The sequence below is a fragment of the Ammospiza nelsoni genome, chromosome 1, assembly GCF_027579445.1.
Source record: "Ammospiza nelsoni isolate bAmmNel1 chromosome 1, bAmmNel1.pri, whole genome shotgun sequence".
Lineage (NCBI taxonomy): Eukaryota > Metazoa > Chordata > Aves > Passeriformes > Passerellidae > Ammospiza > Ammospiza nelsoni.
Window position 1 is genome coordinate 135,098,142 of NC_080633.1, and position 10,642 is coordinate 135,108,783.

Genomic DNA, 10,642 nt, shown 5'->3' on the forward strand with positions numbered 1-10,642 from the left:
CAGCGTCCTGAGTGGGTCGCTGCTGGTGAGAGAGAGACGATGAATCTTGTTTCTTGATCAGAAGGCTGGATTTATTGATATATAATATATAATACATTATGACTATACTAAATGGAATAAAGAGAGAGGTTTGCAGAGAGCTTGCTAGCCTAAGAATAGAAAAAAAGAATCTATAACAAAGTTGTGTCCAAGGACTATGTCCCTAGTTTGCACTTTGTGATTGGCCCTTAATTATAAACATAGGAACATGAGCCAATCAAGATGCCCCTGTTGCATTCCACAGAAGCTGGTAATAATTGTTTATGTTCTCTTCTGAGGCCTCTGCTGTTCAGAAGACACAGAAATCTGAAAGAAACGATTTCTGTGAAAAAATGTCTGCGACACATATTATTATTTCAGAAGACTGATTTTTACTTTTTAAACTTTTCAGAACCAAGAGGCCTTGAATGGGATTGCTGTCATATGTATTTACTGACCTATGGTATTTACATTTCTTCAATCTTCTAAACTCTATTTAAATGGTCACTCTTGTGATGAAATGACTCTCTTAATTAGCATTTGAACAGAAGGGAGTAAACAAGAATGTCCGAACACTGAATCCTGCATGTCCCACATTGCTGAGGTTCTCAGTATAGCCATTAGATGTGTTTTGGACCATTCTCACTAGATCTTTGAAAAACAAGTCCCAAGAACAGGAAATTGATTCCTGATATATGTCACGTGGATGAAACTGTACCAAACCTGGAATATAATATCTATCTCCTAGTTTGCAGGGTATTCCCTGCAGAGGACGCTGCGCTGGTTTTGGGTGAAAGAGTTAATTTTCTCCATAGTGGATACTATGGGACTGTGTTTTCATTTGTCCTGAAAACAGTGTTGATTACATGGGGATGTTTTCATTACCCTTGAGTTCTGCTTGCACATTGTCAAGGCCTTTTCTGCTTCTCATATTGCTCTGCCAGTGAGAAGGCTGGGGGTGCACAAGGACTTGAGAGGGGACACGGGCAGGACACCTGACCCCAACTGACCAAAGGGATATTGCACAACATATGGGATCATGCTCAGCAAATAAAACTGGGGAAAAAGAAAGAGGGGGAAGCAGGTTTGGAGTCAAAACATTTGCCTTCCCAAGTCGCCATTATGCATGCTGGAGCCCTGCTTTCCTGAAGATGGCTGAACATCTGCCTGCCCATGGGAAGTGGGGAATGAAATCTTTGTCCTGCTTTGCTGGGACGTGCAGCTTTTGCTTTACCTATTAAACTGTCTATCTCAGCCCATGAGTTTTCTCACTTTCATTCTCCTGGTTGTCTCCCCCATCTTACGGATGCTAAATAAGAACTGAAATATGGCATGACACCCAGAGACAAATGCAATGCTGTAGCCAATGGTTATAATGCTATTGTGAGGGTTAGCCCCAGGCAGAGTGGACAGGAGACAGTCTCTGCCACATGACTTGTGGCCAAAATCTCTTCCTTTCTTTTGTCTCATAGTCTAGATGCATAACTAAAGTACATTCTCAGGCCTTTTAGATGACTTTCATGTTATCACATCCTTACATATTGCAAAATCATTAGTAAAAGTTAATAATGCAATGTCAGTAATATGATTTATTACATCCATAGTATCTGCCTATAGGAAGGGATTCTTTGAAAGCCAGAGTTTATGGTGAATCACCTACTGAAACCACACTTGACTTCAGTTGTGAAATAAATTTATTGCATATAACCCAAATTAAAAGATATTTTAGCCTGTCTTTTCATTGCAAACCTTAGCATAATGCTGTATTTTACAATTTGTACTGCCTATTTCCAGATGATAACTTCCAAGTCCCTTTCCCTATGTGGTCTTTTTTTTCCCAGTTAGACAAGTACAATAGAAGCATGCAGTACTAGGCACCCTTCTTCATGAGATAGAGATACAGTGAGCTTCAAATTTCAACAGTTCTGCAGAGATACTTTTCAAGGGTTTCTCCTCTGAATTTGGGAGCATAATGTCTTAACAGAACATAACTACCAAACTCTGCAAACTTTTTGTTTCATTTTCTTTTAATGTTGTTACTAGGTATCACAAGATTCCATTCCTCTGGCATAATGCATAATTACTGAACAGCATAATTACTGAATTTTTTTTTTATTTTCTTGTGTTCTAAACCCTCTTTCATATATAGGTGAATCATGTTAATAATAATTTTATCTTTGTATTAGGATTCAATGTTTGTCTAATATTAATTTGTCTAATATAAACCCATTTATATCCAAGATAATTTGTTCTTAATCCTAGGAGACTTGCCAGACTTTCTCCTTGTTTTGAACCCTTCGTGAGCTGCCAAACTTGTTTGTCATTGGCTATTTTTAACCACACACTCCTTTTCACATTCTTTTTCTAGTCTTCTTTTATTATTTTTAGTTGTACGCATAACATCATTTCATACAGTATTTCATGGATAAACTACTGATTATTTCAGCTGAGAATACCATTACCAGTCTCCCCTGGATTAGCAATCAAATTTACCATTCCTCTGAATGAGTGATCTTTGGGTGTTTCTTCTCTTTCAGAACAAATGATTTTAAATATCTAATTCTTTTTTGCTAGGCACCTCCATGCACCACATATTCAGTGGCTACATGTTCAGAAGCTGTATATTTCTCCCTTGTTGAGTTTTTTGCTTCATAAACACATCTAAGTTTTTATTACTAATACTTGATGAAGTTACTTAAAAAATATAAACCTTTATTGTGTTTTGGAGTCAAAGATTAGCCTCTGGTTACATAGAAACAAGGAAGAAATGAAGAGAACTAGGGATAAATTGTAAATTCAATGTCAACAAACATAATTGTATACACTTAATATGTTCTAGACAACTGGAGTAAATTACTACAATTTACGAATGCTAATAAAAAGTTATTATTTCAACAACTGAAAAGAATGTTTAGAAAGAAGAGAAACTATTTTCCCAGGCATTGCTTTGGCACACAGTTCATTTACTATATTTAATTGTTTGTTAAAGTAATATTTGCTTTATAGTTTCACCAAAGAAATAGTGCTGTTAAATATTAATGCTTTTGGTGCTAGTGTTGGGCAAGATTAATGTATGGCTTGTGCTAAAAATGTGAGACATAATAAATGCTGGAAAGGAAAACATCATAGCTTATTTGATAATAAATAATTTTAAATTATTTGTAGGTAAAAAATAGTTGCTTTTATTACATCATTAGTATAAAACAATGAATCATATGAGTGAGGTTGGAAAGGGCTTCAGCAAGTCAGTCCCCTGCTCAAAAGAGGACTAAACAAGTTAGGTTAGATTGATAAGGGTATCTGTCCCTTATGTATGTTACATCTACAGATTACATTTGTCCCTTATGTGGATTACTGTGTCCAGGATCATGTAATCTTGAGTTAGTAATAGAATGTCTATATTAGGTTATTTTATGATTGTGTCCCTTTTCTTTCCAAAGTCCATATACTCACCTGTTTGTTGAAGCAATTCATGTACTTTTAGTACAATTAATGCCTATTGAAAGCATATTACCTTCCTCTTTTGTCTTTGACAGTTCTTAGTGCGCTGATGCCAAACATTTAAGTAATTAATTAAGTAAAAAAAAAGTATCAAAAGTCACAAGATATCAAAACAATAGAAATTAATTTTAATTTTCTCGGTAGTATTTTGACAGTGAGATATATTCCCATATCAAAAAAAAAAACCCAAAAACCACCAGAAGGATGATTTTCATCCTCAAAACCTGTTAAAAGTCTTGGCATTAAAAAAACCCACTGAATTAGAGATTACTTACTGCTAAGAGACCAAAAGCAGATTTGGAATTTGGACACTGTAGGATTTGTATACTACCAGCTATATGTCTTCTGCTCACAGTTTTAGAAACAGTTTTTATAATGTATTTGTCCTTCTGGAAAAGATAAAATCAGGCAAAACTGTCTTTAATTTATTTTTATTTTTGGTGCTGGAACTTATCTGCACTGAGAATGCAAAAGAAAATAGATGAAAAATGAATTTTTTTCTCTAGTTTCACATTAAAATACTTAAAAGAATTTTATCTTTTTCATTTATTGAGAAAAATTACAAGAGAAACATACTTAGAAGGAAGTCCTCTCAGGTGAGAGGATGAATGAAAACTTAACAAACATCAATTTTTCAGATGAAAACTTTTCTCAAACCTCAAAGTAAAAGTGAATTTTAAAACACAGTTTATTTGGCAAATCTTTAAACTTTCTGACACCATCTGAAAAAACATTTTTTTTAGCATGAATTTTGATGTACAAATGAATTGTTATAGTAATAAGTATTTATGTTTCCACTACAGTTAGTGAAGTTAAAGAAGTTTGCTCATGCTATACTAGAGACCAGGTCAGGATCAGATAATTCCTCAACATTTGGCTTAAATCAAAGCCAGAAATGCTCTTAATGGTCAACGATCTGTGAGAGGAAGGTGCAAGAATGGGTCTTCTATTTCAGCCTAACAGTCACCTGAAAATAATTTTTTTTTCATCCTCTGTCAAGGAAGGTGGATTCAGGTAATATGTAAACTCAGTAACAAAATACTGTGCAAGTTAAGGGAAAGGAAGTAAAATAACTAAGATGTTGCCTCTTGAGCATATTCGTGCTTCAAATGTGTCTGTACAATTTTTTAAGAAGAGACAACAAAATTAGCTGAATTTTTGAAAGAATGAGTTCTTCCATGGTTACAATTTGTATGCTCTTATCTAATATTTCCTTATGCCTGTATGTAATGCTATTTCAAAGTCATGGACATATTGCAATAGATGATAATGGAAATTTGTTCAGGCTCATGTGGAAAGTAAACACAGAGACATTAGCATGGCAAAACTTCTAGAACTGAGTTTTAATGGTTTATGTTCCATTTAGAAGAAAAGGATATTTGGTAATTGGAAGACTGTCCACTAGATCAAACACAAATAACCCTTTAATCCAAGAGAGTTAATACTTAAACCAAAAAGTCACAGTGTGAAGATCTATCAAGAATGCTGAGAAGTTGTATTACACAATGCTGTCTTGTAGGTGCTCTATAGACCTCTCAGGGAGAGGACAGACTTAGGCAAAGCACAGATTCCACATTGTTAGTTTGCACAGCCTTTAAAGGTTTCCAAACATTATAAATAGTACATTTAAATAAATTTGAGGTTAATTTTACCTAAGACAGATCTCTCAAACAATTAATAATTTTGAAAATAGAGAAACTGAGGCAGAGAGATTTCCATTGTAATAATAATAAAAAAATGTCCAAACAAAACCAAAAAATTAGAAACTATTAGCATGATTCAGCTGTCAGGTTTCTATAAAAACCATCATCTTGGATATGTTATTGCTGAAAATTTAATTTAAATCCATGACATATACATTTTGGGTATGCTAAAACAACTTCTTGAAGCAGAAATTATCAATTATAAAGGTTAACAATTAACAAAATAACAAACATCATGCACATACATACTTTATACACTATGCATATACTATACAAAATATATATTTTCAGAAAATATTAGCTGCATTATTTTGAAATGGTTGGTTTTTTTGTTTTTTTTTTTTGCTGGAACACTTTTTCCCTGAAGATGAGAGATTTGGAGTTGTTCAACCCAAAGAAGAGAAGGCTCCAGAGAGACCATACAGCAGCCTTCAAAGCTACAGGAAAGCTGGAGAGAGACTTTTGACAAGAGCAGGCAGTGATAAGAAAAGTGGAATGTCTTTAAACTGAAAGAGGGCAGTTAAACTGAAAGATCAGATATTAGGAAGATTTTCATCACTGTGAGGGTGTTGAAGCACTAATAGAATACTTCTTTCAGAAAATTAAGTTGCCCAGAGAAATTGTGAGTGCTTCATCCCTGCAAGTGTTCTGTGCAATCTGTTTTGGTGGCAGATGTTCCAGTCCATGGCAGTGAGATAGGAATTAGATGATCTTTATGGGACCTTCCAACTGGAACCATGATATAATTCTATCATTTTGTCATAATGGACCAACCAAATTCTTAAATGTCTTCTGATTTAGGTATATTATTATTTTTATCTGAAAAAAAAGACACATGAGGTACACAGAGCGTAAGAAAAATCACCTCTGGTCAAAGAGTATTTGAAAGGAAAGGCATAGAATTTGCATTTAAATATTGAGTATTTAATTTTTTTTTTTCACGCTGAGGACACATCATCTACACTGTACTTATAAACTTTTGGAGAATCACTTGTAACTGTGCAAGTTGAATATTGTAAAGTTGCAAACCTGATCATCTGCAGAAAAAAGAAAGGAACCTCAAAATAAATTTATTTTAAATGAGTATGAAAATTTGTCACTACATATTTTTGTTTAATTACTGTAACATTAGTCATGGAAAACTGATCATGCCAGTGACATAGGTCAATATGATTGAATGTGTCTACAAAATTTCAATAGAATTTAGGAAATTTACTTTGAGGGAAATTAAATGTATATGGAGCAGCAAACCCAGTCTATATCTGTATATAATTGAGCTTGCTTAGGTTTCAATCTTTCTTTTCACACAAGGAAGTTATGGAGCCAATTCAATGAAGTAGAGTAAGAAAACAGCACAGCCAGATATTTTTTCTCTATAAAATAAGGCTGACAGGGAGCTCACAGAGACCACAGCCCTGGCTGAATTATTTCGGTATTAGCTCTTATGTTCTGCTCCCTGTGTCTGAGATCACCCCCACCAAGGGTCTTGGCAAACCAGTCCAGGCCTTTGTCCTTACCGTGAAACTATTTTTCCTGACATATATTCTGTTTCCTGATTCAGCTTTCTTTCCCTGTTACTGATGGATAAAGAGAAAAGAATATTAACTTTGCATCAGTCTTCTAGTGCCCCTTTCTTCCCTAACCCATCAACTGTAACTCTTTCAAACTTTTCAGAGGTACTACATCTTCAAAATGTCTCCTCTTACTTGCTGTTCTCCTAAGTCACTAGTTGATTTTCAGCCTGCTTGAAGATAAAAATACTTAATTTTATAGACATAAGGGAAATAGCCTAAAATTTTTTTTCAGGAAATTGCCAAAAAGAACAATAAAAGAGGCTACATTTTTTTCTTTTTTAAAATTTTTTTCTTTACTGCCTGTAGGCATTCCTACTGCTGACTGACTGCAGGAATGACTTTTGTTACATGGAGAGCAAACCTTACTCTCTTTTTGAGTGCATTCCTGCATATTCTCATTCAGTGAAACTTAATAAGTATTTCTATTCCCAGGAATAAAATACTTCTTTCAGGAAGAATGAAAAAGTGTTCTTTAAAGAGAAAGTGCACTAATTCTCTTTGCTTTACCAGATTGCACCTCAGATTTAGGAGGGAAGGTCAAGGTGATGCAGCTCTGAAAGCTAACAGATCTCCCAGAGCTGCTCTATGCATTTCTGCAGGGGTAATAGTCTGAGGGCAAGTCATAGATGTTTGAAAGTTCCCTCCCAACATCTAGCATGTTTCTGCACTGGGTTTCTCATTACCCTTCTCAACACAGAAAAATCATGCTGGGTTGCGAGATCATTTTTCTATGAATCAGAAGTACTTCCCAAATGAGGATGAAGTTATGGATTGTTTGACCATTTTTGCACTTGGGGAAAATATTTACAATCTGCATTAACTTATTTAGGCAGACAGATTTGATGTTAATTTTACTTGGACAGCAAAGTTTGGCAGGAATTTAATCTAAAAATATTTAAAATAATATTGTATTTTGTGAAGCTGCCTTCTACAAACTTTCATCTTCACTAAGGTATATTTGATTTCATATTTTTATTCCATCAGACTTAAAAGAAAAATATGCCTCAAAATAGTTTAATGTTTCATTAAAAGTGACCTACTCTGATACAAGAGATAAAGATACTGTGATTCTTTGGCTCTGATCTCCAAAGTAATTCAATTTTCCTGATTTTTTAAAAATAATTCTCTCTTAACACATTTCCCATCAATTTATTAGTTATAGCTAAGTATTTTCTTTATAACCAAAGTCCACAATATTATAATGAGGCTCACTTATTTTGGAAATTATGGTATCACTTACACATTTGGAAGAGTAAACAGAAGGAAGCACTGCATTGCACTTATTTGCAATATTGTTTTAAAACTTTTTGTTTAGTTGATTTTTTTAATCCTGAACAGTGAGTACCTGAAGGCCCAACGTATTCTTGGAGTCATTGGAACATTCTCTATATACCATTTTGCTATCTCAATGAATTCACAGGAGACCAAAGAGAAAGTGGGGCATTTCATTTTAAGTCCAACAGTGGTTTAGAGTAGTCATTATGTAGCTGTCCCATAAAAAATTGTCTTTCATGTAAGGCTGCTGCATTTTGGACTAAAATATATTTTTGTTCCTACTGCTGAAGCCTTCTTCTGTCAGTGTTTTATGCTGTGAAAATAGGAAAAAGGGAAAAAATAATCTTTCAGTAGATAGATATCTCAACTACTATTTAGAACAATTTATGTTGTCCTAGAGAATTCCAAACAGTTGAGTTTCCTATTATAAGGGTTACTTGTATTTCTGAAATATCATAAGTTCTGGATAAACAAAACACCAATTTATAAGTATATTATTAGAGCATATATTACACAAATTTAACAACAATTCTTTTTCTTGCCAAGTGATTATTCAGACTTTGAGGCAATTATTTGTTGAAGGAAGAGGTCTCATAATCAGACTTCTTGTTTTCAGATGTATCATAAGAATGGGAACTCTTTTAAAGCAAAGACAGCCATTTAATCCCAAGACCTTTGTCCCAAATGCCAGTAGTAAATACTGAAGAAAATTCTTTTGCAGTACTGATGTTACTTAAGAGTCTTCACTATTGCTGCAGGACTTTGCACATCTGTAAAGGTACAATATGTGAAGATTTCATCCTGATGCATGTGGATCCTCTTTGTAGGGAAACAGCTTTTGCCCTAGATTCGGCACAGACCCAGTGTTCCCTCATGCATGGCTTGGATGATGTGACCTGGCTCCCAGCCAGGACAAGAGCAAGGCAGTGATCAGTCTGAAGGAGGCAAACCCACCTGCTTCATGAATCAAGCTGCACAGCACATGCACAAGTAGCACATATTTTCCCTCAGAACATTTGTCCTTTTACTTTTCATGCAAAAAGCAGCACAACCAGCCCCTTTTTCAGTGTGGTTCAATGGCTTTTAAGGCAGGATATGAGAACATCTACATGTTGTGGCCTGGCAGAGTCACATCTTTATATTTTTTTTAAAGGAGATTTTACAAATTTTCTAGCCAACGTAGTACACTTACCACTTTTCCTAGATCTGGACACCTGCAATTCTTCTGCTTCTGACAACTCCACAGTTTCATTTCCCAAGTCAGGTGATTCTGCTGGCAGAGAGAATGGACTTGTCACAATGATGAACAGCACTCTTTTATTTACCACAGTGGTCCTGGGTGGTGCACTGCCAGCAGCCACTAAAGATCTTCCTCAGGAAAACGTGAACTGCTGGAGCAGATGGGCATGGGCACTTGCGGCGAAGTGTACCTGGCGTTCCAGGTCAGAGTCCGGCTAGCTGAGGTTAAGGCCGACACCCAGCCGCATCCTGCCAGCGCCCCTCGGCGTCGTAAGGCCTCGGGCTGTGCTGGTTGCGGACTGGATCGCTGCTAAACGACGAGAAGGAAGGAGCTGGACACTTGCTGGGGGTGAAATAGGTTTATTGGAAAGCCCACGATACCAGCCAGGGAGGGATGCCCTGACGTACCAGCGAATGACACAGAACAAAAGGTGCCTCAGGGTTATAAAGGGAAGGGGGTGGATCCGGGAGGGGTTTACAGAAGACCAATGGGGGGAGAAGAGGGGATGAATTTAACACAAATGACATAGGGGAGAGCCCAATAGGTACCAGGTATGGGAGGGGTCCCGGGACCACAGCCAACCACAACCCCCAAAAAGGAGAAGCTTCTGGAATACCAGGTGGAGTGGGGGAGGTGATTGACTTGGCCCAGGGAGGAGAAAAAGCATACATATAAGGGAAAAAGGGGAGGAGGAATTATATAACCTAACAGATTGATAATAGAACAGGCAGGGCTGTGGCGGGAAAACTGAGGAGGGCAGAACCATTTTACACAACATGGGGGAGAGCAGATACATAAAATGGGGGAGGAATTAAATGAACTTAACGAGCACACTACAACAGGCACTGCTCACCACCTTGCTGGTAGAGGTGGGCAGGTTCCTGCCGTGGCTTTGGCCAGCCTGGCTGCACTTCTGATAATGTTAATTACAGAGCAGCAGGCTGGTAAGAGAGGTCAAATATACTACTCAGAAAATTGAGAACTATAAGAAAGATATTTATAAAAACTGGCAATGAGGTGGTGCCTGGAATGGAAGAGCAAAACTGTAGGTCTGACTTTTGATAGCTCACATTTATTAAAAAAATTGCTCTTATTGCACAGCTGTGAATTAGAAGTTCTCTCCAGTCTGCCCTGAAACAGTTTTTGGGTTGATTTTCTGACTCTGCTGGGTCATGCTGTAGTTTTAGATTTCTTCTGAAAATAAGAAGCAACCCAATGAGAGAATTTCATACCTTGTAGAGGAGCTGAAGCTGGAGTTGGACGGGCTAGAAGGTCATGCTATCAGAGGTTGTGAGCCTCACAAGGTGACCTGTTTGAAAAGCTGGTTGAAG

General features: G+C 36.4%; 1 long non-coding RNA gene across 1 annotated transcript; it reads right to left on the reverse strand.

The window, feature by feature from the left end:
* Window positions 1-8,285: 8,285 nt before the first annotated feature.
* LOC132084039 (uncharacterized) lies at window positions 8,286-9,688 on the reverse strand. Its single transcript, XR_009420033.1, has 3 exons — window positions 9,502-9,688; window positions 9,264-9,341; window positions 8,286-8,384 (listed from the first exon to the last, which is right to left on the reverse strand). It is a non-coding gene; the product is annotated as an uncharacterized LOC132084039 (long non-coding RNA).
* Between the last annotated feature and the right edge of the window lie 954 nt (window positions 9,689-10,642).